This window comes from Tursiops truncatus, chromosome 2 (assembly GCF_011762595.2).
Source record: "Tursiops truncatus isolate mTurTru1 chromosome 2, mTurTru1.mat.Y, whole genome shotgun sequence".
NCBI lineage: Eukaryota > Metazoa > Chordata > Mammalia > Artiodactyla > Delphinidae > Tursiops > Tursiops truncatus.
In genome coordinates, this window is record NC_047035.1 from 209,269 (window position 1) to 216,628 (window position 7,360).

General features: G+C 44.5%; 1 long non-coding RNA gene across 1 annotated transcript; it reads left to right on the top strand.

The window, feature by feature from the left end:
* The first annotated feature begins 6,666 nt into the window (after window positions 1-6,666).
* LOC141277908 (uncharacterized) lies at window positions 6,667-6,918 on the top strand. The gene is made up of 2 exons (XR_012329780.1): window positions 6,667-6,769; window positions 6,854-6,918. It is a non-coding gene; the product is annotated as an uncharacterized lncRNA (long non-coding RNA).
* The last annotated feature ends 442 nt before the right edge of the window (window positions 6,919-7,360 follow it).

A 7,360-nucleotide genomic window follows, 5' to 3' on the forward strand; every position in this document is an offset into this window, starting at 1 on the left:
AGTATGGTACTGGCACAAAAACAGAAAGATAGATCAATGGAACAGGATAGAAAGCCCAGAGATAAACCCATGCACATATGGACACCTTATCTTTGATAAAGGTGGCAGGAATGTACAGTGGAAAAAGGACAGCCTCTTCAATAAATGGTGCTGGGAAAACTGGACAGGTACATGTAAAAGAATGAAATTAGAACACTCCCTAACACCATACACAAAAATAAGCTCAAAATGGATTAAGGACCTAAATATAAGGCCAGAAACTATCAAACTATTAGAGGAAAACATAGGCAGAACACTCTATGACATAAATCACAGCAAGATTCTTTCTGACCCACCCCCTAGAGTAATGGAAATAAAAACAAAAATAAACAAATGGGACCTAATGAAACTTCAAAGCTTTTGCACAGCAAAGGAAACCATAAACAAGACCAAAAGACAACCCTCAGAATGGGAGAAAATATTTGCAAATGAAGCAACTGACAAAGGATTAATCTCCAAAATTTACAAGCAGCTCATGCAGCTCAACAACAAAAAAACAAACAACCCAATCCAAAAATGGGCAGAAGACCTAAATAGACATTTCTCCAAAGAAGATATACAGACTGCCAACAAACACATGAAAGAATGCTCAACATCATTAATCATTAGAGAAATGCAAATCAAAACTACAATGAGATATCATCTCACACCAGTCAGAATGGCCATCATCAATAAATCTAGAAACAATAAATGCTGGAGAGGGTGTGGAGAAAAGGGAACCCTCTTGCACTGCTGGTGGGAATGTGAATTGGTTCAGCCACTATGGAGAACAGTATGGAGGTTCCTTAAAAAACTACAAATAGAACTACCATATGACCCAGCAATCCCACTACTGGGCATATACCCTGAGAAAACCGAAATTCAAAAAGAGTCATGTACCAAAATGTTCATCGCAGCTCTATTTACAATAGCCCAGAGATGGAAACAACCTAAGTGCCCATCATCGGATGAATGGATAAAGAAGATGTGGCACATATATACAATGGAATATTACTCAGCCATAAAAAGAAACGAAATTGAGCTATTTGTAATGAGGTGGATAGACCTAGAGTCTGTCATACACAGTGAAGTAAGTCAGAAAGAAAAAGACAAATACAGTATGCTAACACATATATATGGAATTTAAGAAAAAAAAATGTCATGAAGAACCTAGGGGTAAGGCAGGAATAAAGACGCAGACCTCCTAGAGAACGGACTTGAGGTTATGGGGAGGGGGAAGGGTGAGCTGTGACGGGGCGAGAGAGAGTCATGGACATATACACACTAACAAACGTAGTAAGGTAGATAGCTAGTGGGAAGCAGCCGCATGGCACAGGGATATTGGCTCGGTGCTTTGTGACAGCCTGGAGGGGTGGGATAGGGAGGGTGGGAGGGAGGGAGACGCAAGAGGGAAGAGATATGGGAACATATGTATATGTATAACTGATTCACTTTGTTATAAAGCAGAAACTAACACACCATTGTAAAGTAATTATACCCCAATAAAGATGTTAAAAAATAAATAAATAAATAAATAAATAAATAAATAGACCCATGTCAAAACTATCCCAACAGATGTATAAACAGTTGAACATACTCTTCCCTCCTCATTGTGGTATCTCAGCCCTGCCCTACTGTAGACAGCTGTCCCTGCCAGGATGCTGCCTGTTGACTTGCTGCTAACCTCTTGCATGAGAAGCATAAATATGCCGAGCAGCTCCGGATCCTCAGGGGGTCGCTGGGAAAGATGCCAGTTAGAGGGGACGTGGGTGGGGGTGTTTCTACATGTGCTCCTTGCTTCCAGGCCCAGTAGAATCCCTATACGCTTAGATCATACCTGCATCCTCTTCTACTGCGCAGATTATTTTATGTAAAATATTCATCGTCAAAGCTATTACCAATAGACAAGTAGTTGGTAGGGAATGGTTGTAGTCAGGTGGATAATAACATGAATTTTCAAAAACGGCTGAAAACCAGTCTATGCTCCTTTCTTCACCACAGCTTCTCAAGGGAGCACTAAAATGCAGGAAAATCACACATGTTCTCATTCCAGGAAAAGTCCTGCAGACCTACAGGCAGGCCCACCTCTGTCCAGGAACCCCTGCAGGGGCGGCCAGGCCCAGGGTGAGAAGCCCAGGCCTGGATAGGAGGTCTCACTGTGTCCTGATGTGTGCTCTCCAGCACATCACCTAACAAATCCAGGCAGCTGTTTAGCTTCACGTCTGTTAGATGCAGCTGAACTGCCACCTGCAGCACATGCTTGGTGTGAAAATGGAGAAACAAAATAATAAAAGTTGCTCTGAGTATTGGGGCCCAGGGTAGGCCACCCCAAAGTGCACCTCCGTTGTATATTGATTGTTGTGAATTAAAGTGACTTAAGAAAGCGCCAAGACAGAGAGACAGTCCGACCTTCCTTTCTGTCCCCCTGAAGCAAGAAATTAATCTCTCACGTGAAAGGTGCTCTCCCTGCATCTGGAAGGAGGAGGACACCCTCATCACCAGAGATGGGAATTTGGGCCTGGAAGCCTCTATGAACAAACCATGTTCCTTCTTTAATGCACCACCCCGCCCCCAAACTCTGCTTAGGTTCTACTAATTGGGCACCAATAACATACATTTCTTTGTCCTGTCAATTCCTCAGAAGTATGGCATCTTTCTCTAACTATACAAAAGCTGCCTGCTTTGGTCACTTCTAGATCCATTTCGATGACACATCCATGCACATGATTAAAAGTTATTTTATATCCTGTCAATCTGTCTTTGTTAGTTTTATTATGAGTCCAGCCTCAGGAACTCAAGAGGGGCAGAGGAAGAGATTTCCCTCCTGACATGTCCAAGTTGTCTTCTGTTCAGCCTCACGCTGTACAACATCTTAGGATCCTCAGTCCTCACGGCTACTGTCACTCTGCTGACATCACCTTGCCAGGTGTGTTTTTCTGGCATCTATTTTCTGCATTTCCATCTCACCATTCGATATTTCTTCCAAATCGGCGTGAGATTTCAGTGTCCATTGTCTGGATGTACAAAGTTTATTAGTCATTCCCTATGAAAGGACCTCTTGGTCTTTTCCAAATTTTGGCAGATATGAATAATTCTCAGTGAGCATCGTGTGCAGGGTTCTCTCTGGACTAAAGTCTTATTGTCTTTCAGATACGTACAAAGGAGCACTACTGCTGAAACATAGATACGGGTATGTTTAGTATTGCAGGAAGCCCCTAAAATGTCTCCCAAGGTGCACCCTGTTCTGCATCCCCACCAGCTGTGAATGGACCCCCTGCTGCTTCACATCCTGCAGGTGTTTAAGGTTCTCAGAGTCCTGATCTGATCCACTCTTGTAAGTTTTCAGGGATATGTCCTTGTTCGGAATGCCACTTCCCTGTGACATATGTTCTCCCACAGCCTTATTTGCAAACTCTTTGTCTTTTTGGTCAGGTGTCTGTTAAGGATTTTAGCCCATTTTTTAATCCTTTTGTTTCTTTCTTATTGTTGAGTTTAAGGCTTCTTGGAACATATTAGATAACACTCAGATATACTGGATATGTCTTTTGCAAATATTTTCTCCCAATCTCTAGCTTACCTCTGGGTAAATTTCAAATGTGTTTTTTATGCTTCTCAAATATTACTTGTTGTGTTTCTATTACAATGAAAAGTGAAGTTAAACTTTCACTTCCTAAGCCATGGGAACTTCATGTGGGAACATGCCACAGTACACTCAAAGGCCTCTTTCAGATACCACAAGGAGGGAATGAGAAAACAGAGGAGGGACTTCTTCAGAGATGCTCTTCTGGTAAAGAGAAATGTACCAATGTACCCTCCTTCCTGTGTTGCTGGTGAGAACTGTGCTGCGTGTCCACAGAGACACAGATCCTTGATGAGAGAGTGAGATTTCATCAGTTAGAATGACGGTTTCCTAACAATAAATTTTACCCGTGATGGATCTCAGTTTATGAATGACTGTAACTTGAATGATTCAATGGATTTAGCAATGGTTGAAAACAAAATCAATAACTTGAATTATTATTATTAATTTTAATTTATGTTGCCCCAGAGAAGAGTTTGACAATTACAATTTCAGTAACACATTTCCATAATTTTTACTTATGCCTGTTAAAATTTAGACAACATATTGTTTCATAATGAATGTTTCATCTACATCCCTCACATTTGAAACTGGATTCCAAGTGGACCTAGAAAATGAAATGTGAGGACAGCGAATGTCCCCACATTCAGTAACGTCTAAGGCAACAAATCAAACATCACACGAGGACGCTGCTGATTTCCAACTATAGTTCCCGCTTCTTCTTTGCCCAATGATTCCAGGAAAGCTACTAAATGACCTAAACCCTCTGGTCCCAATGTTGCTGAAGCTCACACCTCATTCTGAGCTTATCCCCTCAAGAGTTTATAAGGTAAAACACAGAGACCATCAGAAGGACCTGTCCACAAGGTCCCCAAGAAGCCACCACCATCAGCCCTTCTCCCTCCCATCACGATGGTCAGGCCCTCTTGATGTGACCATCACTGGTAACCTGCAGAGCAAGATGACTGAAATCTCCCCACTACATTTCCCATCACCCACTGGGCATCTCTAATAGATATTCCCTCAAGCATTATCATATGATCCAGTCTCCAGACATAATTTCCTCCAATTATCTCCACAAAGGAAAAATAACTTTTTTAGTTCTGGTGACCTAACACATTTTTCCTATGGTTAAATGGACCCTAACAACACATCCCCACCCACTGAAACATAAAGACACCTGTTATATATCCTTCTATGTTAACACGAATTTGGCTGGATCTCCTCTAATCCACCAGCTCAAGAAGGGCAGGTCAGATGCTCGGGCATCTGTACAAATGCAGGCCCTTCTTCCACCTGCTGAATAATGGGCCCACCTGGTTCTAGGTTTTAGATGCCATCCCTTCCGCTCCCCTATCCCACAGCGTATCAGCTCAATTTTCAGGTCCTGACAACAGGGTCCAGACTTGTCCTGTGATTCTTGCCCATATCACTGTGGTTGGCTCTCCTATTATCAACATTCAAGCAGGCTGATTCTTTAGTATTTAATTTACTCTGCAAATATTATTGGAAAAGCTACAAGAAGTATAGTACTGTGTTCATGAAAGAGTATGGAGTAAATATCTTCTCACAGACGGCAGGCTCGACACCAGTCAGTGTACAGAAGAAATCACTGGGGTGAGAGAGAGGTGACCTGCCCCAGACCCACAGGTGTGGCCTCTCAGTGCAGGAGTGGAACCAGGGCTACATGAACAGGGTGTCAGTCAGAGATGGGGACTCACATTGGTCTTCCTGGTTCCCAGAAGAATTAACATCACTGATGACACTCATGTCAAAATCCAACACCCCTGGCAACCCCACTATAAATGTCAGACATACCATTACCATCGTGATCCCCAATTTACATCCTTGCAGACTGAAATGCAGTGGTGAGGCCAGATCCTCAGTGCCCACAGTGAAATGGGATGGAGCTGTGTTCTGCTCTCCAGCACCATTTACTGATGTGACCTCAGGCACAGTCCCAGGACTCACTGACCCAGGGACTCTGGAGAGCTGCTCTCAGGTGGACTTTTCAAAGGAACCCATTTCTGGAGGTGGGGCTTTCCTTTGACTATGACGCCCTCATACTCGGCAAGCCATTCACTGTGTAAGTTTACTTCCAAGAATCATGCATGTTCTCTTACCCAGTGCAGAGGGAAATGTGTTCCCTGAGCTCCAATGTCACTGGCTGTGACAGAGATAGAAATGAACACTTCTAGAAGGAGTGAGTCTGTGCACTGTGACCAGGTCAACTGCCCAGCATGTTGGAGTCCTGAGGAGCATCCAGGAGCTGTCTGTTCTTAGGCCTTGCTAGCCCTGGGGATTCCTCAACATCCACCCGCAAGGAGGGAGCTCTGAATTTCGCGGTGTTCCTGCAGACACTCAGCTGTGCACTGTAAACAGGCAGGTCAGGCTTCAGACCACGTCAGCAGTGCTGGGATCCATGACCATCTCAGCAAGAATGACTACCTTGCCCACAAAATAAACTGTGTGTATAGTTGTTAAGAGTAAATCCACCTCCAGAGCAAGTCTTGATAATATTTAAACTGTTTCAGGTGAAGAAATGTTCACCCAAGTTAAGGGAAAAAGAACTCTGTTGTGAATTTTGATAAACATTCAATTTTACCTGACTTTGTCTGAATTCAATGTGATTATTACATGTATGGTTTGTCTCAAGTACTTGCGTATCCAGGATATAAACATGAGGTAATGCAGAAAGGAAAAAGCAAGAGTCTGCGTCTGACATCTTGGAGGACCCAGAATGTGTGATGGGTATTTATGTGAAATGTATGCCTCCACGGGACTAAAGTCTATCCCCAAACCTGCCGTTAATCCTTGAGCACAGCTGACTTCCTGACTAGCCCTTCAGCATCATTTCATTCCTGGACACAGAGTCCCCAGGCACAGGGAGGGGACGCCAGGTGGGGGCTGAGTTCTCTGAAGGCACAGTCAGCACCCTCCTCAGGTGGAGCCAAGAGACTGGGACCTCCCTTCACTACTTTCCGATTTTTATAGCCTGGTCCCTCCCATATGCAAACATCCCCTTATGTCACAAGGTAAAAACAAAGTACCTGTTCACTTAAATTCGGGTTTCTCCTCATGCTTGAAGAGAATTTCTGGGCTTCAGGAATCTCATGTGCAAGAAGATGAATCCACTGTGGTTCTTCCTCTTCCTGGTGTCAGCTCCCAGAGGTGAGTTTCTCAGGGATTCAGACGTGAACACATGGGGAAGCTGCATCTGAGCCCATGAGTCACCGTGGTTCTCTCTGTCCACAGGTGTCCTGTCCCAGGTGCAGCTGCAGGAGTCGGGACCCAGCCTGGTGAAGCCCTCACAGACCCTCTCCCTCACCTGCACTGTCTCTGGATTCTCAATAACCAGTGATAGTGTATCCTGGGTCCGACAGCCTCCAGGAAAGGGGCTGGAATGGGTTGGTGCTATGGGTTATAGTGGAAACGCATATTATAACCCAGCTCTTAAGTCCCGGCTCAGCATCACCAGGGACACCTCCAAGAGCCAAGTCTACTTATCGCTGAGCAGCCTGACAACTGAGGACACAGCCGTGTATTACTGTGCGAGAGACACAGTGAGGGGAAGTCAGTGTGAGCCCAGACACAAACCTCCCTGCACGGAGGCCCGTTACCACCAGGGGACGCACAGGACCCACCAAGTACAGGGCTGAGGCCTGGGGCAGCAGCAGATAAGGGCTGGGAGGAAATTCTTGTTAGAACTTGTGCTTTCCTTTTCCTGCCCAGGATCTCCACCAGACACCCTCGTCTGTATCC